The sequence below is a fragment of the Cervus canadensis genome, chromosome 8, assembly GCF_019320065.1.
Source record: "Cervus canadensis isolate Bull #8, Minnesota chromosome 8, ASM1932006v1, whole genome shotgun sequence".
In the NCBI taxonomy this organism is placed as follows: domain Eukaryota; kingdom Metazoa; phylum Chordata; class Mammalia; order Artiodactyla; family Cervidae; genus Cervus; species Cervus canadensis.
The window spans coordinates 87,795,292-87,811,862 of NC_057393.1; the positions used below are offsets into that span (position 1 = coordinate 87,795,292).

The window sequence follows — 16,571 nt, forward strand, 5'->3', positions numbered from 1 at the left end:
TTCCAGAAGAGAGGGATTTCCCTGCCCAGAAGAATACCTTGTTGTGTCTGTCAATGCTTTTCTTTGTTCTCCCTTTAAGGAAGTTTATCTTGGTGATAATGAGGACGAATTTATACTCTCATGGGTTAGAATTCCTGCCTTTGGAGGGTTATGTGTGTATGCATGTGTGTGTGCTAAGTCGCCTCAGTCATGTCCAGCTCTTTGTGACCACGTGGACTGTAGCCCGCCAGGCTCCTCTGTCCATGGGATTCTCCAGGCAAGGATACTGGAGTGGGTAGCCATGTCCTCCTCCAGGGGATCTTCCTGACACAGGGACTGAATCCACCTCTCCTGCATTGGCAAACGGGTTCTTTACCCAATGAGCCACCTGAGAAGCCCTATATATATATGTATGTATATATGTATACATGTATATGTATGTATACATGTATGTATACACATATGTACAGATACATGTATAGGTATATGTGCATATACATATATGTGTGTATGTATATGTGTGTATACATATATATGTATGCATATGTATGTGTGTATGTATGTTGTTGTTGTTTAGTCGCTAAGTCATGTTTGAATCTTTAGGAGCCCCTGGACTGTAGCCTGCCAGACTCCTCTGTGCATGGGATTTTCCAGGCATTCTTGGAATGGGTTGCCATTTCCTTCTCTAAGGGATCTTCCCAACACAGGGATTAAACCTGTGTCTCATGCATTGGCAGGTGAATGCTTTACCTCTGAATCACCTGGGAAGCCCAATGTATGTATGTATATATAAATAAATAAATTTAAATCATCCAGGATAGCTGGTTACTAGTGAGTTGGTATTTTGCTCCATTTTATTTTTCTCTTCAGCTTTCTGATTTTGTGTGATGATTTGGGGCGCTTTTCCTGTGAGCCAGGAATACTCAGGTTGGAGTGAGTCTTTTAGAGCCTGTTGAGATGAGGCCCCATTTCCGTCTGGTCTTCCTATTAGGAATCCCCAGTCGTAGAGACATCATAAGATGATGCTGTTGTCTAGATAAAATTAAAGTATCCAATGAAGTATGAATGAATACCTTACTGGATGTCTGCTCCTGAAGATGTGTACAAGAGAAACCTAGACATGCTATGTTATAACTGTCTTTTTAGTTGATTTCACTGTGATAAAGACAGGACCCAAGTGATGGAGAAAATAGCAGAGGACAGTGTGGACAGAACTGTATCAAACCCCACTGTCCTGCCTCATCATTGTCCTAAGCAAACAGACAAGGTTTTGAGGAGGAATCAACTCTTGTGTTTTTCTTTCATATGAAATTTTTCTGAATTAGCTGATGAAGCCAAGCTAAGTAAATATTATCTTCATTTTGGGTTGGTCTTTTGTTTTGAAATATCATTCCAACTGTCTTCCCTATGTAGTTTTCTCTTTATTACTATTATTATTTTTATAGATTAGAGGTACTACCTTTTCCAGGCTCGCTCACCACATTTTTCTTCCTTTGAGCCTATAAAAGGTTTCATTCAGTCCAGCGAACCTGTGTGAAGTGTGTACAAGTCAATAGCTGTGAGTGACCAAGCCCCGAATCTCTGTGCTCCACTATTTCTGCAAGCCCTGAGATTTGCGTGTTCAGTACCAGCATCGTTTTGTCTCTGCTTTTCCCCTCATTTGGTTATTGGGATGAAGGGAACCTTGTTATAGAGAATGAGTCTCCCAGGACAGTTTCTTCCTGCCTGTTCTCTTTGTATTGTTTCATTGTAGTTATTTACTCTTTCATTTGTGCACAGGGTCTCAGGTATCAAGTTGTTGGCTCCTTTGGAGTAGAAAGACATTTTGGAGGTGAGAGAAATAGTATGGAAGGGAGAGGAGGAGAAGGGATATTAGAGAAAAAAAAGATTATTCCTCTTTGATCAGTTTCCATTTATGCAAAATTCTCAACCTTTGGCCTGTCTCTCCCCAGCCCACATTCCACTTAACTTAGAAACTGTACCTCTTCATCTCTGCTTGTATAATAAAGCCTATATTGTTCTGTGATGATATATAATATTATGATGACTTCCATAGATACGCTTGTAAAATAACTCCTTTATTGGAGAAAATAGAGACTTAGCTAGAAAATAAGCATTAGCCTCTAGAAAAGCACAGTTTTCTGACTCTTCTAGAACTGTCACCTAAATATCTGATATGTTGGACTGAGAAAACCAATAGATGTTAGGTTTTCTTGAATACAGGGGATAAACTAAGCGGATGGGTAGAGAGGGTAGTCCCTTTTGTTACATTTCAAGTGGTTTCAGTGGATGTTTTTCTCAAAATTGTGTATCAGTTACAGGAGTTAGCTTTTGCATTTTCTATTTTTATGTATATAAAATAAAGATCTATATCTTGGTTGAATAGATACATAGCTGTTTAAAATCTGAACAATTTGAAGTAATGGGGCTTTAAGGAAGTACATCCTTATCACTTAGTAAATATTTGATACATATCAGCTATAATACTTTCCTTTTCTCTCCCAAACATGACAGCATAGTTATTATGTAACTTTGCACTGACAGATTTATTTCTTCTGTCCTGGATATGGCCAAACCTATAACAGATACATCTACACCAATTTATTTTCCCTCCCTCATTTTCCTTCTATCTGGTTTGCCCAGCTCATCATAGATTTGCATCTTGTGCATTATGTTAGTAATAATTTAAATATGATTCAAGGGATTTATCTGATAATGGGTTCTGTCCCTTTCAGTGTAGGAGAATAGAGACAGCACTCCTAGCAAAGTTATCATTTGGGACGTTATTATCTTTTATGGATACCTGTAGTCTTTTGTTTGAATGTAGACTTTCTTAGCTTATTATGCTTGCTAACTGTATCTGTTTTCAAAAATAGAGAATGTACTTGAATTTCACAGGTTTGTTTAATTCTTTCCTTTCTTCATTGATTTAATAACTACTATTTCACCTGGCTTCCCAGGTGGTGCAGTGGTGGAGAATCTGCCTGCCAGTGCAGGAGATGCAGGAGACGCAGGTTTGATCCCTGGGCCGAGAAGATCCCCTGGAGAAGGAAATGGCAACCCACTCCAGTATTCTTGCTTGGAGAATTCCATGGACAGAGGAGCCTGGCGGGCTACAGTCGATGGGGTCTCACTGAGTTGGACACAACAGAGCATGCAAGAGTGTGCTTTACCAAGACACCAAGTTTTCATAATAGAGGATCCCCCAGTCTTAAAATGACATCCTAACATCATTAATGAGAACTGTGTTCTACCTGTAGAGAGTGTAGGAAGTCATGGGACTGTGAGTAGGCTCCATTTGGTCATGGGTGCTCCTGAAATTGGATCAATATTCAAGTCCTAAAATAACTAACATAATTCATAGCAGTATTATTCACAATAGCCAAGACAGGGAAGCAGCCTAAATGTTCATCAACAGATGTATAAAGAAGATGTGGTAAGGACTGCCTGGAGGTCCAGTGTTAAGACTGCCTTCCAATGCAGGGGGTGCAGGTTTGATCCCTGGACAGGGAGCCAAGACCCCACAAATCTTGTGGTCCACGTGAAATATAAAACAGAAGCAGTACTGTAACAGATTCAGTAAAGACTTTAAAAGTAGTCCGCGTTAAAAAAAAAATCTTAAAAAAAGATATGTATATATGTATATATACAAGAGACTATTACTCAGCCATAAAAAACAATGAAATAATGCCATTTAGAGATTATCATACTAAGCAAAATAGGCTAGACAGCCTAATACCTTATGATATCAAGTATATGTGCAATCTAAGTTATGTTAGAAATAAATGTATCTACAAAACAAAAATAGACTTACAGATATGGAGAATAGACTTGTGGTTGGTGATGGGGAAGGGATGGATTTGGAGTTAGGGATTGGCATATGCAAACTACTATGTATAAGATGTATAAACAAGATCCTGCTATATATAGCACAGGGAACTATATTCAGTATCCTGTGATAAACCATAATGGAAAAGAATATGAAAAAGAATGTATATATATTTACAACTGAATCACTTTGCTGTCCTGTAGAAACTAAACAACATTGTACATTATACTTCTGTAAAATTAAGTTCAGCAAAAAGATAATGAACATAAAACACCACCTTAAGAAATGATGCTTTCTTATTTGTAATGTCTTGCTTGTCTTCATGCAGATGATACTCTGCTTCAGTTGAACATACCGAGTTCCGTGTCCCTATTTTCCTGAATAGGTATCCTTGTGGGGATGCACATGAATTCATCATGTACATCTTTCTGATAGTAAAGTTGTTTCTGGTTCCTCTGTTAATATTATTTTATTATTCATTATGTTTTACACACTGGGTCGAAGAGAGCAGTGTTCACGGAATAGTGTCAGGACTTTCCGCTGCTGAACCCTCTACCTAAGCAATCAGAAAACAACTCTCTGTGTGTATGAGCAAGGGTGGAAGCGCAGGGGCTTGGAAAGCTGGCTGGAGAGATTGCTGGTGGCTTGGCTGCCTTGGCTGAGAATTTGGACTTTGTGGTGCTATGGAGCAGTTCAAGCTTTTTAGCTTTAATTAGCAGGAGGTGTATTGGCTCCCAGGCATCTTCCTTATTTATCTTATTTGTGGGAAATACTGAAAGATCCCGGAGTATTTCCTCTACCACATCAAGGCCATTCTAGTAGTCATGGTAATTTTTTCTTCAAAGTTACAGAAACATTAATGTAATAAATGTATGGGAAGGCATACAGACTTTGAATTAATTGTACCATCATCCTTGGCAAATGTAAGCTTATCCACTTTTGAGTATTCATTTCACCAACTGTTCATTGATTACCTGCTACGCCTAAGGCTTCTGCTCATTGAAAACTCACAATTGAATTTTTTGTAAATAAATCACATATGAGACAGACTGAAAAATGTTAAGAACAAAAGCAGAAACTATAAGCAATGATCTTCTGGAGGCATAGAGAGGAAGCACTGTCTAGGAAGCTTTCTTGGAAACTTTCCCCCCAGAGGTGTCTGAAAAAGTTCTGTGAGAGTGAAGGCTGCCGGTAGTTTGGATGATGGGAACAGTTTGATAAAAGGGGCAGAAATAGGAGGCCTCAGGACATATTTGTTTGGGAAAGGTCGTTTACTGCAGGCTATGACGGTCAGATCAAAGGTGCTTGGGTCCACCTTATATAATTATTTGAAGGTTATTTTGAGGTTGAAGTTCTGCATGGGGCAGTTTTGAGCAGGTACATTCATCTGGACTGTTGGTTATGAATGACAGAAACCCAATTTATACCATCTTAGGCAGAAAAGGAAAGGTTTTACTCAAGTGATTGGGATGGTTTGGGAATAGCATGTTTTAGATGCTGTTGGATCTGGGGTCCACCACTGGCTTGGAGACGCTTTCTCTATTGTATCTTGACTCCCCTTCTCTGTTTTGCCGGGTTCTTCAGCGCTTTCCATGGGATCAGTAGGATGGCGGCCAGCAGCTCATATCCTCCTGGCTTAGCTTCCTCAGTAGAAACTGACTTCCATCTCCCAAGATCTCTGTGTGATCCCAGAAAACATGTAGACAGCTTGCTTTGGTTCTCCACCCTGATCTAGCCACTGAGGTGAAGGGGAGAGGTTGTTCCCTGAGTGGCTGGCCCAGGGGCAGGGGTCCCTTTTGGAGCTAGAAAATGGGGTGCAGGGCCAACAGAGCCGGCAAGTCTGTAGCGTAGGTGGTGCAGGCAGGCGTGTGAGGGACAATAGGACTGATATCCAGGCTGTGAGCAGGGATGGAGTGAGGGCTGGTGGGAAGGGTGTGAGCTCTTTTCTAAGCCTTGTTAGGGGTACTGGTGGGTCTTTCATGTGCAGCTGACGGGGCTCAGAGAGACGGGAATGGCTGGTGGTGTCCCCAAATAAGCCATTGGTGATAGACATAGATGTAGAGTAGGCAAGCCCACTGGGGTGGAGCGGATATTAGGGTGAGTCATGTGCAGCCTTTTCAGGTTGCCGTAGTGGTGATTTCCTGTGGCTTAGCCTGCCCTGTGGGAATTCCATTTGAAAATGCCCAGTGTTTTCCTTAGGTGCACACCTACCCCTGTTCTTACTCTCCATTGCGCTCAAGCCAATAGCTTTCTCCTTTCCTCTTCCCTGCCTTTTCTCTTCTTTCCCCCTCATGCTACTCCTCCCTTTTGTCTTCTCTGGAAAATACTTACCAGGTGCTTCTAGAGTGAGGAACATGGTGCTTAGTACTGGCTGTGCTGTCACGAAGCAGACCTGACCCCTGCCCTCCTGAGGGCTTCCCAGGCGGCGCTAGTGGTAAAGAACCTGCTGGCCGGTGCAGGAGACCTAAGAGACTTGGGTTTGACCCACGGGGGAGGAAATGGCAACCCACTCCAGTTTTTTTGCTTGAAGAATCCTGTGGACAGAGAAGCCTGATGGGTTACGGTTCATTGGGTTGAAAAGAGTCGGACATGACTGAAGTGACTTAGCACGTACGCACAGTCCCCTGAAGTCTAGACTCAGAAGCGAGTGTTTAGGGCCTGATGGAGTTCTCTATGAGGAGTGGTGGTGTGGGGTTCGTGGGAGTTTCCGTGAGGTTTGCAGAGTCATTCAAGTCCTGAATTCTTCCTCACTCACCCTTGGGCTGGGACGGGGGAGAGAAGAAGGCCTGCATGAATGTGGGATACACATGTATGAATTTCCCTGACAAGATAGAGGGGTCAGGGGACAGAGCTCCCCTGGCTCCCCGCACCTTTGCTGTGTTTCAGCTGCTCCACTGTTACCTGGTTTCCCTTTTTTCTCCATGTCTCTCCTCCCAGCTGAAGTTCAGCCTCCTCCTTAGTCCTCTCACAGTACCTGCTAGAGACTTTTCCATTATATGCTGTTGACATTTGGTCCCCGTCTCCTGTGGAGTGGTCAGCTCCCTCCATCAGGCAGGAAGCTTCATGTGGCAACAGCTCCTAATAGCGTTGAGGAAAGGGTTTGGGTGCTGGAGGTGTTAAAGGAATATTGTTAAATGTTAAAGTAACTGCGAAGGGACTCTGCTTCCAGTTTGTTTCTCTCTTCGTATCTTTACCCAACTTAGAAAAAACAAAACAAAACACTGGGGTAAATACACAGTGGAATACTACTCAGCCTCAAATGGTTAGGTCATCCTGTCCTGTGACTGCATGGATGAGCCTAGAGGACATCATGCTCAGTGAAATAAGCAGACCCCGGAGGACAGGAGCTGCATCATTCCACTTAAAATAATCAAACTCGGAGAAACAGAGCAGGATGGTGGTTGCCAGGGGCTGGGTAGGAGAGGAAACGGGCAGGTACAGTCCAGTGGCTATAAAGGTTCAGTCACACACATACAAGGAGTAAGTTCTAGAGTCTGCTATGCAGTGTTATGCTTGTAATTCAGTGTTGGACTGTGCACTTAAACATGTGTTGTGATAGTTGATCTCATGTTAAGTGTTCTTTTGTTGTTTAGTCGCCAAATCGTGTCCAACTCTTTGTGGCCCCATGGACTGCAGCATGCCAGACCTCCCTGTCCCTCACTATCTCCCAGAGTTTGCTCAAACTCAATGTCCATTGAGTTGGTAGTACCATTCAACCATCTCATCCTCTGTCAACCTTCAGCATCAGGGTCTTTTCCAATGAGTCAGTATTCTTAGCACAGTTAGAAAAAAAAAAAATATATATATATATATATATATATATATATGACCAACCTAGATAGCATATTAAAAAGCAGGGACATTACATTGCCAACAGAGGTCCATCTAGTCAAGGCTATGGTTTTTCCAGTAGTCATGTATGGATATGAGAGTTGGACTGTGAAGAAAGCTGAGCACTGAAGAATTGATGCTTTTGAACTGTTGTGTTGGAGAAGACTCTTGAGAGTCCCTTGGTGTTGGGTGTTCATTGGACGGACTGATGCTGAGGCTGAAACTCCAATACTTTGGCCACCTCATGCAAAGAGTTGACTCATTGGAAAGGACCCTGATGCTGGGAGGGATTGGGGGCAGGCAGGAGGAGAAGGGGACGACAGAGGATGAGATGGCTGGATGGCATCACCAACTCGATGGTCAAGAGTTTGAGTAAACTCTGGGAGTTGGTGATGGACAGGGAGGCCTGGCGTGTTGAGATTCATGGGGTCGCAAAGAGTCAGACACGACTGAGCGACTGAACTGAACTGATGTGTGTGTGTGTGTGTGTGTGTGTGTGTATAAACCAAGGGGGGAAATAAAAAGCCCCTGATTGACAGCAGTGCTTTGTGTTGGACACGCTGAAATCACAGTGTGATTTGAGGGGTGAGGAAATGTCTCGGGTTGAGAGTCTCATTGCACTGACCTGATTCATAGTGAACACAGGCTCCTCTGACTGGTCAGTCATTTGCTCAAAGTTTGTAGCACATGTTTTAACACTGAGCTGACATCTTGTTTGTGATTTAGACATTGCTGTGGCCTGGACACTGGTATTAGACAGCACTGAGGCTGTGTGTGTGTGTGTGTGTGTGTGTGTGTATACAAGTATCGAGACAGGCCTGGTTACTGGTACTGGTGAATGGTCACTGGTGTTGAATGCTGGACATCGACAGGTGAGCTGATGTCCAGAATGCATTTCTTGGAGCAAGTGGCATCATCTGACATTCATCTACAGAATCCCCCATGATTCAGAAGTTCTCTCCCTGTGTGATTGGCTGTTTGAGTCTGGACCTGGGTGCGTATCCATGTGGACTGTGCTTCCGGAGTGGGTGAGGTTTGGGTTCGGGTTCTTGGCCTACTGATGATGGGGAGGTGTGACCGTGGCTCCTGGCATTGGTGGAGGCGCTCCTACTGGCCCCTGGCCCGGATGCAAGGCAAGAAGAGGCGGGAACCCTGCTGCTCAAGACCAAAGGTCGCAGGTGCGTGAATGGAAATCTGCGCTGATGATTTGGCCCCCGGAGGCATCTCATTATTTTGAGAGGAGTTTTTATTTTTAAGTTAAAAATGCAAGAATAAAACTTGGTCATTCTCTGATTCTGGCTGGCTTGCTTGCCCTGAGTACTAACAAGTGTGTCCTTATAGTCAACAGAGAAATGGTGATTTTTGAGCTGGAGGGAATATTTGTATTCTTTACAGTGGAAAGAAGATATTTGCCTTCACTTTCTCAGAAGCCGGTTTCACTAGGGAAACAGCTGAAGAACCTGCTGGTCGGGACAGAAGGCCGGGCCGCCCTGTGCCTGCAGACACAGTTTTCTGGCAGAGCTTCCGGCTGAGGTGTGAGGGGCCTCTCTGGGCAGCGGGTAGAGGAGGAAGGTCCCCCTTCCTGATCCTCTGTGACGGCCCCCGCCCAGGTCTGCGGCTTGGGAAGGCCGCGCTGCAAGAAAAATGTACTTCTTTTTTTTCTCCAGAGCCAAAACAATAGCTAGTTCCCTCATATAAACCACCTGCTTGGTAGGAAATGGAGCAAAACTCTCAAGTCCCCAGTGCCACTCAGAGGATTTGTGGTTTCCCTTCCTGTCTGTAAACAAAAGCAGCTGGTTACAAGAGCCGGGCATTAATTGTTTACAGGATGTTTGCTGTACCAAAGGAAGGAAAAGTGCCTTTTACAGAGTTGCAGTCATTGTGTGGGGGGTATTAACACATAATTTAAGGGTGAAGAGAAATTATATGATATTTAGTCATGAGACGCAGATGGTTTAATCAGGAGGATTTTTGAAGACTTATTTCATACCCTAAAGTTCAGGGTTTTATAGTAAATCAGCAGAAAAAATGTAGAGCCTCTGTAGAGGAAAAAAAAAAATTCTTAAAAGTTTGAAAAATCGTGAGGCTCGGAGACTTGAAAATTTTTGTCATTGTACAAGTTCATGCTTTGTTAGCAAGAAACTTAGCATTTGTGGGGCAGTTGTGTCTCCCATGCAGGCTGCCTTTGGTACTTTTTGGTGTAAGGACTGCTGTGCCTGGGTGCCGTGTGTGTGTGTGTGTGTGTGTGTGTGTGTGTGTGTGTGTGTGTGTGTGTGTGTGTGTGTGTGTGTGTGTGCGCGCGCGTGCCCCAAGGTGTAGACTGACTGTCTCCTTCACCAGCTCCTGCCTAGCAGGGGAGCTCATAACCAGGAGATGGGTGGTGAACATTTGCTGAGTGGATGAATGCATGGGTGAGTTTAATACATTTAGTGAAGATCGAAACCATATGATACCCATGAATACATTGTTTTCTGATTATCTGATGAAGCCTTTTTGATGAATGCTGTTTTTGTTTTAAATTTATATGTATAAATTCCTTCATTTATTTAGGCTGTGCTGGGTCTTTGTTGCTGTGCACACATTCTCCAGTTGCGGGGAGCGGGAGCTACTCTTTACTTGCAGGGCTCCGGCTTCTCATTGCTGTGGCCTCTCTTGCTGTGGATCATGGGCTGTAGGGAGCACGGGCATCTGTATTTTCTGCACATGGGCTCAGTAATTGCAGCTCTTGGGCCCTGGAGCACAGGCTCAGTAGGCATGGTGCATAGGTTTAGTAGTTGCTTGGCACATGGGATTTTCCTCAGAGATTGAGCCTGTGTCTTCTGCATTGGCAGGTGGAGGCTTTATCACTGAGCCACCAGGGAAGCCCGATGAATGCTATTTTTTGGATTGTGGTAAAATAGATATGATGTTTTACCATTTTAAGTGTACAATTCAGTGACATTAATTTATATTCACTTTGTTGTACAACCATCACCACAATCCGTCTTTGGAGCATTTCCACCTTACCAAACAGAAAATTTGTATTTATTAAACACGAACTCCCCGTCCCCCATCCCCAGCTTCTGGCAACCACTGTTCTTCCTGTCTGTAGAAATTTGACTCCTGGTTACCTCCTATAAGTGAAATCATACAGTACTTGTCCTTTTGTGCCTGGTTTATTTTATTTAACAGAATGTCCTCAAAATTCATCCATGTTTTGGAATATGTCTCAATTCCCTTCCTTTAAAAGGCTGAATAATGTTCTGTTGTATGGATAAAGCATAATCTGATGGTCACTTGGATTGTTTTTACCTTTTAGCTGTTGTGAATAGTATTGCAATGAACCTGGGGTTATAAATATCTGTTTTAGTCTCTGTTTTCAATTCTTTAGAGTATATATCCATATATGTCCAGAAGTGGAATTGCTGGATCATATGGTAATTCTTTTTTTTTTTTTTTGAGGAACTTGCCATACCATGCTTTAGATTTTTAAACGCAGAATTGGCTATATTGGTTGCATAAGTTATATCAGTGAGAATTTCTTTCCTCTCTTCCTCTTGCACATAATCTTAAATGTAGCTGCAATTGAAGGACAAGTAATAGTACCTCTTCACTCACTGTTTCAATTCTTCATGCAAATTGAGGCAGATTAGAAAAGGAGGCTTTTAGAAGCAAGACCTATTACAGCCTTCTTGATAGGTGACCCTAAAGTGTGTTAGGGACACCACTCATACTGTGTGGGGACAGCAGGTGTAAGCCTGGTGTGGAACGGGTGTCTTGCAGGCAGCAGAGAAGCCCAGTCAGTAGTGTTTCATCCAGGCTGCGCTCACCTTGGAGCATATGGAGGCCGTTCAGTGTCCTGTGGGAGAGTGGGCCCCAGCCACTTTGCCCCAGTTTAGTTTGCAGAGATTCTCTTGATTCCTTTTCTTTTTTTATATAAAAAATTATGTAGAATAAGAGATCATGGTCTTAGGAGCCAGGCCACTTGTTCTCTGTGACTTGCTGACTTGATTTGGGCAAGTAACCAGTCTTTAGAGCACCAGTCTCCACTCCAAGGGTGAGGTGGAAAGGCTGGATTTTTTTTTTTCTCTTTTAATTAAAGTGTATTTGATTTACAATGTTGTGTTAATTCCTGCTGTGTAGCCACATAGCTCAGCTATACATGTATACTTATTCTTTTTTATATTCTTTTCCATTGTGGTTTAACACAGAATATTAAATATGGTTCTCTTGAGTTTTTTTTTTTTTAAGATGATTGTGAATGTATAAGTGACACACATATTTAGTAGGGCGCCTGGCATATAGTGCTCTGTACTGACCACTGCTGTTCTTAAAAGCAGATGCTGTTTAATAGAAAGTGAAAAAAGTGAAAGTAGTTGCTCAGTTGTGTCGGACTCTGTGACCCCAAGGACTGTAGTCCACCAGTCTCCTCTGTCCATGGAGTTCTCCAGGCAAGAAAACTGGAGTGAGTTTCCACCTCCTTCCTCGGCGGATCTTCCTGACCCAGAGATCAAACTGGGGTCTCCTGCATTGCAGGCATATGAGCCACTGGGGAATACTGCTGTTTAATAGAAGTTGGCAGCAAAATAGTTACCTGGAGCAGCAGTTCTCAAAATTTTGGTCCTAGGCCCCCTTGACACTTAAAAATGACTCAGGATCCCAAGGAGCTGTTGATTGTGTAGCTTATCTCTACTGATACTCACAGTATTGTATCTAAAGTCAAGACGTTTTAAAATATTTCTTCATTCATTTGAAACTGCAATAACCCCTGTACATTTTATTATAAATAATGTCTCATGAAAATCACTCTTTTTCAAAACAAAAGACATCAGTGAGCAGAATGACCTTGTTTTAGATTTTTTGCAAATCTCTTACATATCTGGCATCAGAAAATAAACTAGATACCCCTCTGTTTACACTGTGATGTGTCTGCCTCTAGGAGACTGCACTACATTTTGTGTCCTGGTTTTGGATTTGGCTTTGAATTTGGCTTTTGGATTTGGATTTGAAAATGGCTTTGACCTGCGAACCTCTGGAAGGGTCTTGGGAAGCCCAGGGTCCTCAGATCACACTCTGAAAACTTCAGAGCAGGAGTTTCTCTGTGAGTCTGAGCTGGGTCTCTTTCTTCTTTTGCAGGATCTTGCTCTTGGCCGTGTGAGCAGGAGCTCACCACCCCCAGCCAGGTAAGCTTGCCAGCAGGCCGGACCTGCGAAGCCATCCTTACCTCCACAGCTGCCTCCAGTTTGAAAGTGTGCTTTTCAAAAAAGATGCTTTCTGTTCCCCTTGGCTTGCAGATTGAATGTTCTGATCTGTTCCTCCCCCAGAGCAGACCGGACTGCCCAGGTGGCTCAGTGGTAAAGAACCGGCCAGCCAACGAAGAAGACATAGGAGACATGAGACTTGGGTTCAGTCCCTGGGTCAGGAAGATCCCCTGGAGGAGGGCATGGCAGCCCACTCCAGTATTCCTGCCTGGAGAATCCCATGGACAGAGGAGCCTGGCGGGCAATAGTCAAGGGGTTGCAAAGACTCAGACACGACTGAAGGGAATTAGCAGGCCCGTACCGCAGACGGGGGTGAGCATTCCTCTGAGAAGCCTCTTTGGTTTGGAGTTGCCTACACTGGGGGCCTCAGGAGGAGTCGCTTGCAAGTTCCAATTAGTTTTCTTTCCTTCCTTCCTTCTTTACTTCCTTCTTCCTCCCTCCTTTCTTTCCTTTTCCTTCCTTCCTTCCTTTTCTTTCTTTCTTCCTTTCTTTCGGCTATTTAACTATCATGTGGATGCAGTTAGAAAAGTCTGTGTTGAAATCCTCATCGGGTTGTTTTAACATGGTTTATCTTTATACCCAATTCAAGGCAACATCGCAAATCTAATCAACAAATCTGTTTTAAAAAAATATGAGTGGAGTTCATTTGTTTTGACTCGTTCATTTTCTCTTTTGCATTTTTATTTTCTCTTTTATTCTCATACATTTATATATAATGAGAACATTGTAATTGATGAGCTGCTTTGTTGTTGTTTAGTTGCTAAGTCGTGTCTAACTCTTTTGCAACCCCATGGACTGTAGCCTGCCAAGCTCCTCTGTCCGTGGAATTTTCCAGGAAAGAATACTAGAGTGGGTTGCGATTTCCTTCTCCAGGGGATCTTCCCGACCCAGGGATAGAACCTGCATCTCCTGCATTGCAGGCAGACTCTTTACTGCTGAGCCACAAGGGAGGCGTTGCATAATCCCGTATAGATCATTTTATCATTCCATGTCCTCGTTTCGCATTGATGAAGTTAGAACTTACTTAACCCTCATCCAGGCTTAGAAGCCTGTTTATCAGAGGATTAGGAGACTTGTTATGTGGGATAAGTCAATTATGATCATTAAGGGATTACTTAGAAAAATTTGGGCTGAGCTCCAAATTGTTATTCTTACGAAGATGAATAAAATTTTTCCGAGACAGCCGGTACCACGGTGTGATATTGGTGTGCATTTCATTTGTCCTTCAGATGTCTAGTAAGAATTTTTTAACTCCTTTGGCGTCTTCTTATCAGAAAGCAGCTGTTTTGATGCCTGGACTGTTATCTTGTTCCTCCTTTCTCTGCTCTCAGCTTCACATTCAACCTCCTGCCTTTCTGGAAGGAACATAAGTATTGTCAGGGTGGCGCTAGGCTTCTTTGTGACCCTGTCCTTTTCTGTTTTGGCCGGCTTTGTGAAGGTCAGTAGAGTTCTAGGCTCCATGGGCCCCCAGAGGGGCCATTGTTTGTCTCCGTTCACTTAAAACATTCTCAGACTGTTAGGTTCCTCATGGTCTTGCCCAAGTTTCTGAATCAAAAGCCTAGTTTCTCAATTTGATGTTAGGAAACAGCACTGGTGGGTCAGGGGCTGGGGGGCGCCGTCATTTGCTTGCTGACGGCAGCAACAATACCATGTGTTGTCAGGATCCAGATGTCAAGAGTGAGGTGAAACTGGGATGCTTGGGCATCAGGAAGTGCATTAGCTTATGTGGAAGACTAATCTCATCCTCAGGTTTGTCTTTTTGCTCCTATATTCATGAAAGTTAATGAGGAATTAACATTTTCCAGATCATGTTTAAAAACATTTCATTTCACATCCCACTAGCAGCCAGATTTAGAAAGGCTCACCCACCTCAGGGAGACAATCTTAAAATCTGAAGACCTAAGGGGAGAGAAACCCTGGATCCTCCGGTTACATGTGTCCTGGAGGGTGTTTGGTTCAGTAATTGTTTATTGGATAATTTCTATAAGTGGAACCCTCTGGTAGGTGCCAAGGGGAAGAAGATGATTAAAGTGCTGCCCTTCCCTTTCAAGAGTTTACAGTCCTAACGGGAAGGAAAAAAGTATATACAAGTAGCTCTAACACAGGGTTCACATCCTGTAGGCATCAGATGCTGAGATGGTGCTGGTGAGCTGAGATGACCCCTCCAGGATTCCTGGCATGTCCTGGGCACTTAATATGCACATTTCAGTGGACAAATGATTGCATTTAGACATGTCCATTTTGGTGTACTTTATTCACAGCAAAAAAAAAAAAAAGGATATGCAGAAAGAGAGGATTTGACAGATTTCATGCCACCCAGAGATTATGAGAATTTGCTGAGGTCTCCAAGGGCTTAGGGCAGGCAAGGCAAAGTCCCCCACATAAGATGCCTTGCTCCTGGTAGCCCAAGACCAGTCCTACTGGTTCCTGGCCTCCTCTTTCCAAGCCTGGGAGAACGCTTATTAGTTTTCTGTTTTCCCTGAACCCATCATTTGTTTTCAGGTGATGAATAGAATAGGATTTGGTCCTGAATTTGATAGGTCTAGCACCTTGATTTCTCATGGACTGGTTCATGGTAATCAGATTTAAAACACAAAACCAAACCTGCTTTGTACTAGGAATTCTTTTTCTTTAAAAAAAAAAAAAATCAGTCACTTAATTAAATAACTTCTGGCTGGGTGGGTCTTTGTCGCTGCGTGGGTGTTTCTCCGGTTGCTGCAGCGTGGGGTGCTCACTCGGCACGTGTGCGGGCTGCTCACGGTGGTGGCCTGTCTTACTGTGCGGCGCAGACTCTAGGCTGTGTGCACTTGAGCGGTTGCGGTACTTGTCCATGGCTCAGTAGCTGCAGCCCCCGGGCCCTGGGGCACAAGCTCAGTCATTGGGGCACACGTGTAGTTGCTCCGCAGCATGTGGGATCTCTGCGGAGCAGGGAGCAAACCCATGTCTCCTGCCTTGGCAGGCACCACTGAGCCACCACGGAAGCCCCTCGGAACTGTTCTTTTCAACGGACAAAATGACACAACTAGCGATTTCTTTCTCTATTTTCCAATTTCTTGTTCTTCCCATTAATTTCTGTCTGGTTGAATACATGACAGTGTGCCCATTATATTACAAATGATTTTTTCCCTTAAAATGTAATTCTGATCAATTTGATCACATGAGGGGGACTTCATGATCAAATAGTCTTATTGCAATGTATCTGCAGCCCATTCCCTTTTTCTTCTAATAATTATGGTTATACGTTCTTGCAGCTTTATCTGCTTTCTCTTTACTATGTGGTAGGTACTGTTTAGTACTCATTTCATGTTCCAACGGCTTTGAAGTAGGTATTACCATTCCCCTTGTAGAAATAAGGGAACTGGGTCCAAGCGAGCATAAATGGTTTGTTCAAGGTCACAGAACTAGTCAGTTATGGAGCCCTGAGGACCTGGGCTGTCCCAACTCACTATGACCGTGGCCCCAGGCAGGGTGTCCAGTTGAAGGCTGAGTCATCCCTTTAGTCTTATAGAGATCTCCCAGTGTGATCTCTTCTGCAGGCAGCTATGAGAACAGAAAGAAGAGTTTGTACAGTCGGATTGATAAGATGGCCATATATTGATCATCTGTAAAGATAAGCCTACTGATACTGTGTAAAACCAAATGGAATCCTAACATCACGTTAAGGATGTGTGGTGGAATAACATGGAACAATT

The 16,571-nt window shown here is 43.4% G+C and overlaps 1 protein-coding gene across 10 annotated transcripts in view; it reads left to right on the plus strand.

The window, feature by feature from the left end:
• Positions 1-16,571, plus strand: part of SIPA1L2 (signal induced proliferation associated 1 like 2) — a 232,980-nt gene that overhangs the window by 48,946 nt on the left and 167,463 nt on the right. For 9 of the 10 annotated variants that reach the window (XM_043477113.1, XM_043477112.1, XM_043477117.1 and 6 more), the window contains exon 2: positions 12,755-12,801. The exons of the other annotated variant lie outside the window; for it this stretch is intronic. The gene's annotated coding sequence lies outside the window, so the exon portion shown is untranslated. The remainder of the gene's footprint in view (positions 1-12,754; positions 12,802-16,571) is intronic. 10 annotated transcript variants of the gene reach the window in all.